This window comes from Vombatus ursinus, unplaced genomic scaffold (assembly GCF_900497805.2).
Source record: "Vombatus ursinus unplaced genomic scaffold, bare-nosed wombat genome assembly UNPS02014798.1, whole genome shotgun sequence".
Classification (NCBI taxonomy): domain Eukaryota; kingdom Metazoa; phylum Chordata; class Mammalia; order Diprotodontia; family Vombatidae; genus Vombatus; species Vombatus ursinus.
Window position 1 is genome coordinate 39,446,036 of NW_020954576.1, and position 17,691 is coordinate 39,463,726.

A 17,691-nucleotide genomic window follows, 5' to 3' on the forward strand; every position below is an offset into this window, starting at 1 on the left:
AAAACTGGTTGGAAGGCTGGATGTGAGACATAACTAAGCCAGAGTGCCTCAAAAACATTTATAATAAAACTTATAGAACAATAAATAGATTTTAAATAGAGCAACTATGTCACCTATTTTCATCTATCACAGAGGAACCATGAAATAGAGATTAACTTCTTAAGTCTTGATATGGTCAAGAAAAGTGCAAACAGTAACTAAGGAAAATAGAATTAGAAAGAGTAGTTAAAATGGATTAAGAACACATAAAAGAGATTTGCTTTGGAAAAATAAATACTTTTGAAAGCAATTAAGGAAGGATTTTTAAAATATTTGAAAGAGGGAAAGATATTAAGTAACTGGAGAAAATTACAGACATATTATCATCAAAGGGGCAATCAAGAAAACATCAACAACCACCAATAATATGCCTATTTTCTCCAGTAATAGACCTATTTTTCAAAAACTCCTAAGACAATGATAAACATACACACTGAGAGTTTCCTTGAAGAAACAAGATAATGGAAAAGGTAGGCTCTGCAAACAATTTTCTCCTGAAGACCACATCTTCAGTCACACAAATGACTAAAAGGCATAAGGAATGCAAGTTTTACTGCTGTTTAGTTTGTTTATTATTAAAATTATTTTATTCTACAGAATGAAAATTTAAAGGCTCTCCTCCAATAGTTTGTCCTCACAGCTATGTTCAGATCACAAAGACAACTTGACAGGGGTAGAGATAATTTTGTTCAGTGATCCTCTACCCATATTAAGGAAGGCATGAAACAAGAGGATGAATGCTAGCTAGAGGTGTTTTCCTTTGTCTTGTATAAGGCACATCTTAAAATCTCAATGAAAGAGAACTTCTCTATAGATGACGAAAGCTGTGGATTATATTGTGCTAACTGCATCAAATCCCAGAATATTATAAGACTTCCTCAAAGTAAGTCATGAGGTTAATTTAACCATAAATACAGAGAAATCCAAATGGAGTAAGAATGTAGATTGTCCTGAATAGGATATGCAGTTGGATGAACATTTTGTTAAGTTAATCAGTAAGTAAACCTATCTTGAACAGGCACTACAGACAGACAATGAACAGGGCCCAAAACTACAGGAAGAGAAAGGGCTGTATTGAATTTGGAAAGATAAATAACACTTTCAAAAAACCAGAGTTGTTCCCCAACATAAAACCATCTTTTAAAAAAGAATATTCTTCCAATGATGCTAGATGGATAGTTATGGATCATGAAATGACAGTCTCCAAAAAATCAAAACTGTGGGTGACCAAAAACACAAAAGAAAGGTGTCTCATGGGCATAAGACTAAAATATATTACTAACAATGACTACAACACAAGAAAATGAGTAAAAGCTATGATTGGAAAAGGAGGTGGAACCATCATATAATGATTAGTTAGAATTACAGATGAATAGTTCATGTTTTGCATTGGTAATCATTCCAGAACATTGAAAAGAGGCTCTTTGGAGGGTTTCTGGGAAGACTGGCAAGAAACATACAGCACGAGATAGTGTACTACTGCACGACTTTACGGAAAATATACATGGATAAGAGAGATCATATATCCACTTAAGGACTATTGAAACCACTGGCTAAAATAAGGGCTTTGGGATTATCTATAGATTAAAATTAACCACGACACTCCTGCCTCTTGTCAACATAGATAATTGGTAACTATCTGCTTATAACACTTCTCTAAAGTGTTAAAAAGACTATAAGATTATTTAGTTTGGCCAACTTTTGACTACATGTTATTTTGCTATCTGATGAGCCTAACTCATCATTCTTCCTTTCTTCTTATTCTCCAAATCCCAAACCTCCTGGTCTTTTTCTATATTTGTCATTGGCACTACCCAGTCACCTAATTTAAAAATAAAGTCATTTTTATACCAAGATCCAATCGGTTACTATCATTTTCTATACAATGACTCTCATTATGCCCTCCCTTTAAGTGCCCATTGCCACAATACTATTTCAGCCCTTCAAACTAGATGTTGCATTCTAGATGTTCATTTGTCAATCATTTGTTGGGAACTTGAGTTGCATTTTCCCACAGAAACAAAATAATCATAGTTAAGATCCTAATCCATAACAAAGCAGTCTATCTAATCCATAATATCACTTAAATATAGATCTAATAGTATTAGCCTGCAGACAGGGTCCTGAGATAGGTCATTTGATTCAGGAAGGAAAATTAAAAAGAACAGAATTTTTTCTCCCCTTCCTGCCCCAGGGTAATTCTTAGACAAAATAATGAAATTGCTTTTAGTATCCCGTCACCTCACTTTCTGCATCCCTTTCTCCTTGCTGTCCTATGTCTTCCACTTCAATATCCTTCTCAGGCTTGTCTTACTCCTTCTAAGTACTATATGTTTCAAAATTACTCCCCTCACTTCCTTTTCCTTTAATCAAAATTCCCCTTACTTCAATACAGATGATCTCAGCATGATATTATAAGGAAAGAAATTTGAGAACAAGTACAAAATGGTGAAGGTATGGTTAGAGAGCAATTTGTCTAAAAAAAAAAAAGTTTTAGTGACCTATAACCTCAATATGGGGGCGAGGAAGGAAGAAAGAGAAGTAAGAAGACAAGAAAGAGGTAGAGAAAGAGGAAGAAGGAGAAGAAGGAAGGAGGAGAAGGAGAAGGTGAAGGAGAAAGAGAAGAAGAAAAAGAAGATGATGATGATAATGATAATGGTGGCGGCAATCTAAGTCTATATTAAGAGAAACAATATCCAGAAGTAAGGAGATGCCATTACCTTTGCACTCTGCCTTAGAATATCTGGAACACTGTGATGAAACCTGAGCACCACATTTTAAGAAGCACATTGAAAAGCTGGAAACTGTTCAAAGGAAAGCAATCATGATTGGGAAGAGCGTAGAAGTTATGCCATACGAAGGTTATATGAAAGAACTGAGGATATTTAGCCTGGATAAAAAGACTTAGAAAGGACAAATGCCCTTCAGGCATCTGAAGGACTATCTTGTGAAAGAGATGTTCCTGGCTCCAGCAGGGAGAACTAGGATCAGTGAAGGTAAGCTACAAAGAGGTCAATTTAAACCTGTTATTAGGAAGGGAAAAACCTCTCCCTTACAGTTAAAGCTATCCACAAGTGGAAGAGACCACCTGGAGAGGTAATGGGTTTCCTTCATTGGCATTCTTTAAGAAAAGGACAGATGACCACCTGTCAGGCATGTTGTAGAAAAGATTTCTCGTTAAAGGTCAGTTTGGACTAAATGGCTTCCGAGGTTCCTTCCAACAGATTCTATGATGGAATAAATTCACACAAATACAGCTTCACAAACCATCTAAAAGTTCCTATGTTCTCACAGAGATTTTGACAATATCTTAATTCTTCACCTGTATAATTGGGGTAGGAAGAATTGCAAGTGACCTGAAGGGCAATGAAAAGATGTATGGTAGATATAAGAAGGTTATAGCATATTACCAATGTTGTCCTATGGGCAAGAGACTTCATTGTCAAGGACAAGCATTAATAGAAAATCCAAGTACTGAACTAGTGAAACACTAAAGGAATTACACAGAGGGATCCAGCATGTTGGGTGGATCCTTTATGGAGAATTTACATGAAGGCCTGGGCAAGAAACACACTGGATACAAAGATAAGAACAGTTTGCAATGTGCACCAGCAGAAGGCATGCCCACATTTATGAGATCACAGATCCAGCTCAGAAATAAGTTGCATTGTCTACCTCTAAAAACAATGAAATTTTTCTAATCAAAGTGTTTTGTGAATATTAAAGTATCACATAAATCTAAGTTATTAATATTATTGCTTTCAATCCAAATTGATTTCTAATTGGTTGGATTTCAAGTAGGATAACAATGTACTAAGAAAAAAATCAGCAATATGGAAAGTTTTGGGGAGCAAGACAGACAAGGAAGGCAGACTAGACTTACCCTAGAGTTTGCTCCTGCAGTAAACTACTAAACTGTTCCTTATTCTTAAGTATCTTTTCTGGTTCTTAATAAAGCCTTTTATTTTTTCATTAAAGGCATTTCTAGATAGAACTTCCCACCCATCCCTACCCACTATTCCTAATGAGCCCTCTTGTAACAAAGAAAAACAATTAAACAAAATCAACTAACATTGACTAGGTACAGCAGTAAACAATGCACCTATACTCCCCTCACCTCAATACCAAAAAAGATAGGATTTATGCTCATCTCTTCTCTGGGGTCAAGAATGATCACTACAATTACTCAACATTCAGCATTCTTTTCAATTACACTATTACAGTCATGGTGAATACTGTTCTCCTGGTTTTGCTTAATTCACACTGTGTCAGTACATATAAATCTTCCTTTGTTTCTTATAGCATAATAATATTCCATCACATTCATACGCTACTTTTTAAAACAATTTCCCAATGATGAGTATCCACTTTGCTCCCAGTGTTCAGCTAACACAAAAAGTGCTGCGATATTTTGGAATAGAGCTGCTATTCCCCAACGAAAACACAAGTTTTTTGAAGGTCAGCAGGGGCTCATGCTGTCAGATATAGGGATGAGGAGAGAGAAGGCAGTAGCAGTCATTTATTTGGATGAATTATTTACACATAAGGCTTTTGTAGGTCAGGGCCCAACTATACTGCAAAAACCTCATAACTATTCTCCCTGACTTCAAGTTCTTGGTGCTCCCAATCTATTCTGTCTCTACTCCTTGAAAAATATTCCTACAGACACCAGGTCCCCTCCAATTCTTCCTTTTTCCAAGCTGAACATTCCCAATTCCTTCAACTTATCTGCAGGCAGCATGATTTTGAGTCCCCTAACCATCTTAGTTGCCTTCTTTTGCTTCAGTTAGTCAAAGTACTTCATAAAATGCAATGTAAAAAACTGAATATGACAGACGTGAGCTAAACAGGCCAGAGTACAGAGTATCAACTCTATTGCTCTGGACACCCTGTTTTTCTATTAATGCTACTTAAGATCACATGAGCCTTTTTGGCTAATGCGCCTAATCTTGTTGTTCAGTTGTTTCAGTCATGTCCAATTCTTCATGACTCCATTTGGGTTTTTCTTGGCAAAGACACTGAAGTGGTTTTGCAATTTCCTTCTCCAGCTCATTTTGCTGATGAGGAAACTGAAGCAAACAGAGTTAAGTGACTTGCCTAGGATACACAACTAGTAAGTGTCTGAGGTCAGATTTGAACTCAGATCTTCCTGACTCCAGGCCAATGCTCTATCCAATGCACCACCTACATGCTCTATGTGCCTAATTAGACTAGTTGAATTTGACTATATTCACTGAATGAAAAAGCAAGAGAGAAAAACTAAAGGTTCTTAAGTGTGGAACAACAGCAGTAAGAATTTTAAAGAAAAGAGTTAATCGTACAAGTAAGAACACAGTTTTAGTTTCACTTTTTATTTTCCCTGTCCACTCTCTGGCGAACCGATTAAACAGTAGAGGGAAATGGCAAAAGTGACGTTTGTACTTCTGTTCTTACTCTATCTTTAGGGTAAATTGTCTTCCACAAAAACTTTTTAAAAAGGGGGGGGGAGGAAAAAGAAAAAAACACCCAGCAGTCCCATCATTGGACACTAGAATACGTCTGGCTATATGCTGTAGCCTCAATTTCCATATTCGTAGAAGCAGCACTGCCCTACACACATTATCTCGAAGTTTTCGTCTTTGTCCTGTGGATTTAGTGACCTTGATTTCTAAATGATGAATCTAAGACTCAAACACCTTGACAGTGTTCTACTAGGGTCTTTATTGAGTAGGGCAATGACCATGTAAAATGCTTCCAAGTTATGACCCAACACACTGCCTTGATGAGCCCCAATCTGAAAGAAAAGCTATAGATTGAAATATTAACAGTTTCTTCAAGATCACAAAAGGAACTCTGGGAGTTTCAATGTAAGATCTGGGACTGAAATTCGTTTAATTTTCCATTTCTTATTCGGAGTTTTACAATTTCAGACAGTAAATGGTGCCACTGAAGTGACGGTTATGGAAATTCCACCACCACACATCATGTAAAATTTCTCTTCCCCACTTCCACTTGTTTTTCTCCACTTCCCTGCTCTTCTCCTATCAGGTAACCTTAGCTTTTCCATTCTTTCTTTACTCTTTAAAGCAAAGAGTCCTATTGTTAAAAACCTAAAGTCTAAAATAGATGATGAATAATACTAACAATAACATTAGTCATGTAGTTTGTTAAGGATTACAAAATATTCTCCAGAACCTAAGTCAAGCTGACTCAACATAAGAAGGATGACTATCTACACGACCTTTTAAACCCATCTTTAATTGTGAATCAATTATTATGAAAAGGCTGATTTTAAAAATATACCATGGATCCTGACAAACATGAATTAAATGAGCTTTAAGCTCTCTTTTCCCAAGAGTACAGCTTAAAACTCTTGAAACAATAAAAGATTAACTTCCATTTAGATGGTATCATAACAAACCAAAGCCATTCACTGATGCCAATTTGAGACTTAAGTATAGTATAATAAGACTTCAGATACAAGAAGGGCTATTCTACAAAGGGTAGTGACCAGTTGTTCAACATCTTCAATGAAGAGAACAAGAACCCAAGTTGTAGCAGAAAGGACTTAGGTAAGATACATGGAAAAACTTTCTAACAGTAATGGTGACTTGCCAAAGCTCTTCTTCTCTGGCTTTTTTATAATTGAAGAGGCTCTGGTATGTGTGTGTGGCACTGTATGAAAGTAAGGCAACAGACAAGATGGTCTTTAAACATCTTGTCAAGTCCTATGACTCTGAATAAAAAAAAAACAAACCAAAAAAAACCTCACAGAGACATACTCTAAGACTGCGCATGAACACTGGTGGTAGGAAAGACATAAGATTCTTGTGACTGTCAAAATTGAAATGGCTGCACTAAAAATGCTTCACTGGCAAAACACGTACAAAAGATTTCAGGCATAAGCCAAGAACACTGATTAATACATAACCACATGGCAGTTGCTATGAAACAGACTATAACACCAGTTGGGCATCCTTCTCTGAGATCAAAAGTGAGGAATGATAAAGAAATACCAAACAAGTAATCAAGACTACTTAGAAATATTTAAAGTTTTCTTTAAAAAATGTTTTTTAAACCTTGAAAAAAATGGAAATAATTTTAGATGAATTATTATCAAATTAATAACCTGAAATAACAAATTCTGTCATTGCTCTTGTCCACTCCCAACAAAATCCATTTTATTGAACCTAGGTTTCTGTTCCTGTCCCCAAGCTCTAAGGTTTATATATGAAGTTTCCTAAAAGGAAACATTTCTAAGAGTTAGCAGTAATGGTAAACAAAGTGATTTCTAAATAAATAACTCACAAAGAAAAGGGAATTATTCTCCCAAAACAGAAAAAAATAGTAATGTCAAAAAAATCTTGGGGTTTTTTAATCACCTTTAATTCAGAAAGTCTCACTTTCAACCAACTGGCTGACCAGAAAAGACATTGCTGTCTCACATCCCCTGCTGCTGCCCTAATGAAGAGTGTTTGAATAGTGTGATTATATAACCACCACCATTAGTTGTCATTCCTTTACCTTTTATTCCTCCTTCACTTTTCTATACCCCACTTCCTTTTCCTCCCACTTCCCTTGAGAGACTAATCACCTGATGACAATGAATTAATGTCACAAATTCTAACCAGTATCATCTTTTAATATGTTGAAGAGAAAGAACCAGTCAGCTCCAACACCAGATTTTGAGTCATCCAAAATTCTTTTAAGGACACCAACTGTGCGGTAATATATGAGTCAAATTCTAGAACTTTCTTTTTAACATTGTCCAAAAAGAATTCCCAATGTGGGAAATTGTACCTATGTAGTAGAATTTTATTAATTCACACTAATGATTCAGACACCAACAGCAGGCTTCAAGATTTAACATGTGAGTAAATTTTAAAATAAAACACAAGGTACTTTGTACAATAAAATGTACTTTGCATTTGTTTTACTCATTTTTGCATGTCACAGAACTATTAAATGAACTGGAAGAGTTTCAGTAAATGCATCTAGTCCAGGAGCACATAAATTTCAGGGTTAATAAAAACATGAAATGAGACAAGTAGATTTTCTCTCCAAGAATTAGACTCACAATATCTCCCCATGATTGAGTGCTAACCCCACTTCAAGACTGAAACAAAAGTTTTCAAGAAGTCATAAATTCATGTTTTATTTTATCTTAATGCAGGTTAATTTGACAGAGGAACAGCTGACACCTATAATTAGAGAAGATGTGAGGAACAGTGGAGAGAGATACAGGTATTACTTGTTCCTCCTCTCCTGTGTTAACCTCTCCATCATGCCTTGGTCTAGAAATCCAAGAAAAATGGAGTAACTCAAAATGACAACGACTGTGCCACCTCTCTTCCTGACTCACACAGACCCGAAAGCCACACAGACATGTGGTAAGGGGGAAGGCAACTGCTAGATTCAAGAAACCGTTCTGGCATAGAGTGGCCTTGGACAAGACCTTAGAGGTCATTGAGTCTAACCTGGCCCAAGGCATGAATACTTGTTTATCCTCTACTGTTACTCCAAACAATCCTCCAAACACTCCTCCATGCTAGTGATTTGGTCAATGGTAGGGACGACAGGTAGGAAGGACACAGTCCCCTGCTGCCTTCTGGGACAAGTAAAGTTGGTTTTTCCAAAATATCCTCTAACTCTTATATGTCATGATTTATTATCTAAGCAGTCATGCTTTCTTATATGGCCTCAATAGGCCAAGCCCTGTAATCTTCTCAGATTAAAGGTACTTCCTCATACCTTGTTTATGAGGTTGTAGAAAAACTACCTGATGTCTACTTTATACCATGTGATTAAATTCTGGACTTTCTCAGGCTACATTAACTGAATGTGGAAGGTGAAAGATCACATATCCCCTCCCTTATACATATGTACCCAAAGACAAAACTGAAATCACACTGGAAACTGCAAAGCAAATTGAAAAGACATAATAAAAGCACAGGAATCAAGACCAAGATTTGAACATTTGTGCAATGTGCAAAGCAGACTATTCTTGCCTTCTCTGCAATTACCTTCAAAACCTAATTTGAGACTTTCTTTTTCTATCAAGAAACAATGTAACGGGCTAAAATAATTGCATTTTCAAAACAAGGGGGATCCAAGGCTCCAAGGGTTAGATCTGTGATGGATCCAATGAGATACATGAATATTTCACTTAAGTCTGTTACCTGATTTTTGTTCATTGAGTAGTGATAGGCAGCAGAGTGAAAAGAAGCCTATAGAGGTTGTCTTATTCCAAAGGTGTCAAAGGCATTCAACACTCCCGAGTGACAGCTAGATTAAAATGTAACTGGGGAACATTCACCAAAATAAATAAAAATACAATAGAATAGAATAGAGGCATGTGTTAGTATGTGGTTTTCTATGTGTTGATGCTGTCATTCTATGTATGGTTTATTGACCCCTTTCTATTTAAGTTTGATGCCACTTATCTAAACCATTCCCCTGCCTCCAGATATCTAGCTTCCACTGTTAATACTGCTGTTCATTACATTCCTAAAAATCTGCAGAGGAAGTTCCACAATCTTCTTTGGCATTACATTCTGTTGTTTTTGCCTTCCTCCCAGGAGAGAGTGAGGAACAGAATAACATCTGAAAATTGCTTTGAATTTCTTAGAAGAAAGGTGTTACAGAAAAGTTATGTTTTTAATTTAGAAAACAATATATGTTTATTTCTCCTATACAAGTTTCCTCAACCATCCTCTTTTTCTGGTATGTGAGCCCTTGATCCTTTCCACCCTTCAAATATAGTAATGAAAAACTGCTCTTAAAAGGTCATATAAAAATCAATAGTAAGCCAACATTTGTTGTTGATATCCCTTGAATTTAAGGGTGTAATTTATTTAATATAATATATAGACATTGATAGAGTTTGTAATGTCACATCAATAATTCAACACTTTATCTGAATATCAATATTATGTGAAAGTTTAGAAGCCACAGCTTATTATATGCTTTGAAATGATGGATGTTTCTCTAGTAAAGAATGGATGCTTCTCTAATGCCACATGTGCTTTTTTTTTATCATCAGAATAAATCTGATCCTAAATATATGTCCTCAGAAATTTGCAGTTCTCTCTGACAAAAGAAATTTAAGCAACAAATAGGGACTAAGCCATAAGACCAAGAAAGGACAAAGGGGTTGTAACTGCGCCAATTTCTTTGAGTCCCTAAAATTTGGCACCACACTCACTTTCATAGACTCAGATCGAAAAGGAACAGCATGACTGAGTTTTTCATGACTATTATGAGTGTTCAATAAATATTAAATCACCATCATAAATGGTAGACAATTTTGGCAACCTTCTTGTAAGGGACTCAGCCTGTATACTATCTCAGGTAAGGAGAGATGGGGCAAGGAAAAGCACACATTAGATCAATTCATTAATGATACACCTGGACCATGGAAAAGCCCACAACCTTTTTTCTGCATTGAAAATTTCTGTTTCACCTAGGGCACGAGAACATTAGTCCTGTGTTCCTCCATAGACAGCCTTTCCCTGCAGCATCTGTTGCTAATTGAAAGGGACTCGAATTACAAAATCCTAGTCAATTTCTCTCCCTAGCCCTTGCTGTGTATAAAGATTTTCTATGCAGGAGCAAAGCATTAGTCTTCTACTGCAGCTGATGACTGAAGAGCAAAAAAAGAAAAGAAACACAGAAGAAAGCATATTTTGTGTGTGTCCAGCAATATATCAAACTAAATTTGGGGGACGAAGAATGAAAAATGCCTTTCGTTAGCCTAGTGACTGACCATTCTACAAACATAACTATTCAGCAATGGAATCCTATTAAGGTTCCAGCTAACCAAATTCTGTCTCCTAATTTGGTATTTTTCACCTTTATGTCAGTCTTATATGTCTGGCTGTTAACAGTTCACTACTTTCTATCTCTATAGCATCTTCCACTTAAGGATTGCAAGAGACAAAACTCTTTATCTCATGAATACTCCTGATGGCCCAGTGACATCCCAAGAAAGGTATCCAAAGTGAGCATAAATTATGTGTATACTTACAATTTTAATAATGTAGACTATAGGTAAGAGAGAAATTATACAAGTGGCACATAAAAACAAAACGGCAAAAGAGCTTGCATTTATGTAGTCCTTCACAGTTTGCAAAGTAGCTTCTTTACTGCAAGACAATACAAGTATTCTCCCAGTTTAACAGAAGAAGGAGCTCAGGTTCAAAGAAAAAGATTAAGCGACTTGCCCAAGACCACATGGCTAATGTGTATTATATATAGTATAGCCTAAGGACTTAAACCCAGACCTTCTGAGTTTCCACAAAATTCATTAAACTTTGGGAAAAGACACTGTAACACAGCACTCACTGTGTTCTTCCTGTGACAGAAAAAAAAAGTGGTCATCATAGCCAGGGATAGGCTCTGATTTTCACACATACTATAGCAAATAGAAATGAGAAGAAAACATGATTTGTCTTTAACTCTGTCATACATAAAATTCTCTATAGCTTTTATAATCTAAGTCATTAAAGTTGAAAGGTTAAAAGTATGTGTGAAGATCCTATGCTACAAATGAAGTAAATGGCGGAGAGGACTCATTTCCTGTCTCACAGCAACCTCCAGGCTGATTCTTAATTCCTTCTCTATTATTCCAACTAGAGCATAAAGTTTCATTATCTTATCTTCCCTATTCACACCCTTCTGCAATGGTTACATATAAGCTAGTTTGGGGCTCTTATCATTCTTGAAGTGGAAAGAATTGTTTTTTCTCATTCTTGATTATAGAAAATGATGACATCTGTTCAATAGCATACAATGTTCTTGAAATGCTTTCTTTATGTGTGCTTGATTCAAACACTTCCCTGACTACTTAAATGCTATGCAACATGGTAGGGACATATGAAGTGCTTAAAAGTTCACACCTTATCTTCATAACAGTTAGCACAGGCTAGCAGTCCAAATTATAGTATTATAGAGAAAGAAGTCACAAGCATCAAAATGTTCTCAATACTAACAGTGTTCAAAAGATATGCACAATTTTCAAAGAAGAATTTCAAACTAGAAATGACTAAATGAAAATATACTACAAATTACTAATAGCGATGTAAATTAAAACAAATTAAAAATCTTAGGTGTCACCTCAAACCCTGCAAACTAGCAAAGATAACAAAAAATAGGAATGGTCAATGTTTGTAAGAATGTGGGAAGACAAGTACACGAATATAGTACTACTGAAGAGTTAAGAATTGGTTAAACCATTCCAGATATCAATTTAGAATTATGAAAGAAAAGTAATAAAACTATCCAAACCAACTCCATTAGAAGGTATATATCTCAAGGAGATCAAAGAGAAACAAAGGTCCAATGTGTGTCATATATTCAGCAGCATTCTTTGTAGTAGCAAAGACTTGGGGGGAAAAGTGTGCCAGTTGACTGGGAAATGCCTCCAAAAACTTGTTGCATGTGAATTTAATGGAATATGCAATAATAACTTATGTTTACATTAGCACTTCAAGGTTTTCTAAAGTGCTTTATGTATATTATCTCATTTGCTCCTCACTATAACCCTATGAAGAAGCTACTATAATTATTGTCCCCATTTTACAGCTGATGAAACCAAAGCTGAGAGGTATCAGGTAATTCTCCCAAAGTCACAGAGCTAGTGAATGTCTGAGAAAGGATTCAAACTCAGGTCTTCCTGACTCAAAATAAACCCTTCTATTGACCACATCACATTTTCTTTCTTAAGCGGTTAAAAAAATTTTTTTTAAATTACATATACAAGAAATTCAAATAAGCATGGGAAGATTTATATGACTGGATAGAAAATAATATAAGCAAAACCAGGAAAACATACATATTACTAAAACAATGTAAATGAAATGCTCAAAATGTAAGCCAAATTCCAAGTAACTGGAAAACCAATAATGATCTCAGAGAACAGATTATTAAACATACACCTCTGATCATAGCAGAGAGGCAGGGGACTAGCAGGACAGAATATTTTCAGAGGTGGTTACTATAATGGGTGTTTCTGTTCAATTGTTTTTCTTCATTACAAAGAAATGTTCAAAAGGGAGAGAAAGGAAGAGGGAGATTTCCAGAAATGACTGTCATATGAAAACAAAAGGTATCAACTAAATTTTTTTTTTTTGAGGGGGAAAAAATGTATGGTCATCAGTAACTACCAGCTCTCCTCTTGGATTCCAGTACAATGGCTTCCCCACCATACTAGCTCATCTGGCACTCTCCTCTTACGATTAGAGAACTTAGGGCTGAAATTTTTGTTCTGTACATGTACAAGAGTGTTCCAGGACTTTAGCTCCCTGAAATTTGGGAATTAAACCCAGAGTATATGCCAGCCTGCTTCAGGCTGATTATGTCAGACAAAGTACCTGGTTGTGATTTCTTTTCACTGGCCAGTTTTAAGTTTCTAGTTGTCAGTATGAACCTGGCATCCTGGTTTTGAGCTCTCTTGAAATGAACTGTATGGTTTGAGTCAAAACTCTTTCATTTAGTTTGATCTACTATCTTAAAAATAAGAAACACTTGTTCATAGAATTCTGTAGGCATCATTATGATATAGGTTTCTTGTGAGATGAAATAAAAAATAAGGTAACTACCATATGATTTCTGGTTGACTGGTTATAATGATAATTCTGAGTTCTGTACTGTCTCTCTCTTCCTTGGTCTGAATTTTTAGTGAAAAAAAAATATCATGCACCATTTTCCATTGATCATGTCATAACTCCATTCTGAAGAGCCATCAGGTGTCAGAGTGTTACCCAACTAAAACCATTAAAGACGATTGACGAAAAAAATGCTAAGAGAAAATTGTGAAAACAAGCAGCACATCCTTTTACTCTTCCTCCCTCTCTCTCTCTCTCTCTCCACCAATCAGGTCACACAGATAGTTCTACATGTACATAGCTATTATGTCAGTTTTAGGAATTCTATTTGCCTTACAATCATCATTTAATTTTTTTTAAACATTAGCATTTTTATCTTATGTTAATATTTAAAAGCATTTGTAAAGAAGTTGATAAAATGAATCGACACCAATTATTCCACAAAGCTTGTAATGGACAAGCTCTCACAAGGTACACATAGCAAGTACTACATTTCGCCAATGATTGTAACCAAGTGTTTTAAGACTCAGCACTTTGCATTTTTCTTGTTAAATATCAGAAGCAGGAGATACTTCACTGTTTGTTTGTTTTTTTTTTAAACAATAAAGCTGTGAAGCAAGTTCACTATCTTCCAAGATCAGCTTAGGCCTGAAAAGAAGGAAGCTTCACACTGAAGCAATTATTTAAAGCTACAAGTATCTATTCCCCTGTTCCTCTTTTGAATGAAGGAATTCTTCTTAGCTCTTAAAGAAAAAGGTTTACAGTAAAAAGGAAGGATTAAATCTTTCTTCCCCTAACAATCCAGTGCTGGAGCAAACTTCCCCTAAAAGCATCAGGTGATAATATTATGAAAATGAACAAAGATGCTTTACTTCAGTCCCCCTTTAAAGGAAAGCATTCAGAGGTCACACACTCAATTAACCCTGAAGATACCAACACAAGGAAATATTAAAAGGAATTCATACATGAAAGATGCCTTAGAGTAAATTTTCTCCTACCTGAAATCAAAGAGATACTATTCTTGGGGATTCCTGAGGTATGCTGGTATGACATATAAACAAATGCTATGGAACAAATTCCCCATTTCATTCCTACCATTCGAAACCAATCAAGACTCTGGACCTGCCTGGAAAGTGTAAAACAAAATGGGAAAAGGCAAGAACTGAGAGGCATGTTTGTTTTATTACAGAATGAATAGAGACAGAGAGATGGCAAGCTTGGTGAAAGGTTAATGCCAGACTAGAGAACTTCTTTCTGAAGGTAGGTGGCTACAGGACAAATCCTGGAGTTCAGACCCTAGGGTCCTGTATCCTCATGGTCCAACTAGAGGGAACTCAAACTCCTAGATCTGCTACGAAAAAGGAAAAACTTCTTTAGAAGCTGCCTATGTGAAATATGGCTTGGAAATGAAATGAAGCACCCTCTTCTCCTACTAAATGTGCCCTAATACTGAGAAGCGTCTAGTTCCAAAACTATACTGACCTTGACAGGTTGAGTGATGAAGTTCCTTCATCAGGACCTTCATTTCATTGTAGAATTTTCAAGTTGTCAAAAATATAAACCTCACAGAATCTTTCATGGTAAGTGACTTACTTGAAAACCATTTGTTTTCCTACAGTAGAATAACCAAACTTGTTTAAGTGGCAATCAAAAAAACTGCAAGGTCAGTGAATAAAATGGGAGAGAGCAATGGGAAGGAAAGATAAGAGGTAAGGGCAGAACACACTAAGTTGCTAATCACTTAAAAAAAACACTAAAGCATCCAAATGGTTATAGCAGAGCTACTCTTGAGTTTTGCTTAAGCTTAGGCTAAACGAGAGGGTTCTTGCATGAAAGATAGTATTTCATCATTAACCACAAATATTTTCCCTCTTTCAAATGTTTTTTGTAGCTCCTGCTTACCTTTTTTTCTTCTTCCCTTTTTGTTTTTAAAGCTTCACTATGCCTACACTACACATGCCAGCTATATCAATATTATTCCAAAATATCCTTTTTGCTTTCTCCTTATTTTCCCGATATCTGAAGTTACTTGCCTCATGTTTGGTCAAATCACCTTTTACTTCTAAATTCTCATATTCTACTGTCATAGAGACTGTCTTGACATTTAATTTTCACTCAACTTAATAGCTTCTTCCCTACAAACAAAAATCTGTGAAATTATAAAATTATAGAAATTTAGATCTGAAAGGGAATTGAAAAATAATTTTGCTTAATCCCCTTTCTGCTACTTAAATCTTTCATTTCTACAAACTAATGCTTTGTGTATAAATATAATGCACATATAGTTAAAACATCTCTTCTACCAACTTATTTCATCTCTTTTTAACCCCAGTAATATCAAGAATCATTATTTGTATTCTTAGGGATAGTATCCTAGGAGAATAATCCTAGGAGAATAATAAGGTGACCTTGGATTCTGACTGGACTTTGAGAAGAAAGGCGCTACATTATCTAACCATTTACTACATCATTTATCTACACAGCATCCATTTTATAGACAGAAAAACTGAGATACAAACATTTAATGACTTGCCCCATGGTCATTCCATGAGCCTGTGGCAAATACAGGACTAGAATCTAATTTTTCTAACTTCCATAACTTTAAATAATCTAACTCCACTCCAATTCAATGAAACTTTAAGGGATTCATGATCTGTGTCATGGTTCTTAATTATCATCAAATAAACAGCTATCACACAAAGTATCATTCTCAAAATGAAATAAATGTATCTAATATTATACATGTTGGGGCGGGGGAAAGGAAGGAACCAAGGGAAATTATCTAAAAGAAATATACTCACAAATTATTTGGTAAAACAGGACTGGCGGAGGAAAAGCTGTCAGCAAAATAAATGTCATGCTCTAAAACCCAATTTTGCGGACAGTTTTCAGCATTTTTCATGTTGTGCTTTCCACAGTCAGCTGTGAGCTGCTTCCTAGTGTGAAATCGCCTAAGAAAGAGAGCGAAGCCGTCATCTGACATCTGGGAGCATGGAGATCAGGTTGTGTTATGAAGCATTTTGGACTTCTTCAATTTAAACAGACATTTACCTGCAAATTCTTAATTCTAGAAAGCTTTCAATGGGAAATATCCATTTAAATTTCAAGCAGGAGATATATAGGGTGCATTTGCAAAGATTCATAATGGGGTGGAAAACGAAGGTGAAGGACACACACTGATGGAGGTGCAGGGGATCATATCAACTTGTTTAAGACTAGAAAGAGGAGTTTAAGTGCTTTATAATAGCATGAAAACTCTGAGAGACGTACAACCTTACTCATCTTTCCCAGATTATATTTTGCATGGCTAGCATAGACTTCGACTATAAAAGGTTTAACACTATATGCCCTTCTCATGCTATTTTTTATGGTACAATACTCAGATTGTTTAGAGTGGGGGAAGAATAGTGGTAAGGAAAAAAAAAATATTTCCCCTCCTTTTTCTCTCTTAGTTTTGCTCTTAGGGAAGAATCTTTAGAAAGCTATAGCAAAGAATGCCTCTCCATTGTGAGAACTGAAGTTACTGTCAGTTAAGCACCTAAAAATTCCCGGCTATGGTAAAATAAATAAAAATAGAAAAACAGATAAATAGATGGTGGTATCACAGAACTAGCCAATTTATCTCAATTTCTATTCAGTCATCCACCTGGATGAATACTGGGATAGGGTTCTAGGAGCCTTAATACTGGAATCACGTGTTACCATATCCACAGGATCACTTCTACAAGGAACATCTTTCCTTTACTCTCCCTGCCAGGCCAGGGATTTGTGTTGCCCCCGTGTGAAAGCAACCCATATACCCACACACGATGACACAGAAATGAAACATTTTCTGGAGAACTGTAATAGATAATCTAAGGACACAAAGAAAACCTAAAAGGAGTGGTTTCCACTTTGAAAACAGGGCTGGGTTTGATCAGTGAATTCGTATGCTCCAGACCCTCTTGATAAGGCTGCAGCTGCAGCCATTAATGTGCTGGCTTTTTCACAGATGTAGACTGATAAAGCTTGGTGGGTTTTTTTGTCTTTTTGTTGTTTGGTGGAATATTTTTTTAAGTATAGAAAAAGT

At 35.9% G+C, this 17,691-nt stretch overlaps 1 protein-coding gene across 7 annotated transcripts in view; it reads right to left on the reverse strand.

Moving 5' to 3' along the window:
* Nucleotides 1–17,691, reverse strand: part of RPS6KC1 (ribosomal protein S6 kinase C1) — a 200,562-nt gene that overhangs the window by 15,016 nt on the left and 167,855 nt on the right. Inside the window, exons 14-15 of one of the 7 annotated variants that reach the window (XR_003569902.1) lie at nucleotides 16,424–16,573; nucleotides 15,105–15,234 (exon numbers count right to left, since the gene is read on the reverse strand). The exons of 5 other annotated variants lie outside the window; for them this stretch is intronic. The gene's annotated coding sequence lies outside the window, so the exon portion shown is untranslated. The remainder of the gene's footprint in view (nucleotides 1–15,104; nucleotides 15,235–16,423; nucleotides 16,574–17,691) is intronic. One more of the 7 variants, XR_003569901.1, reaches the window with a different exon arrangement.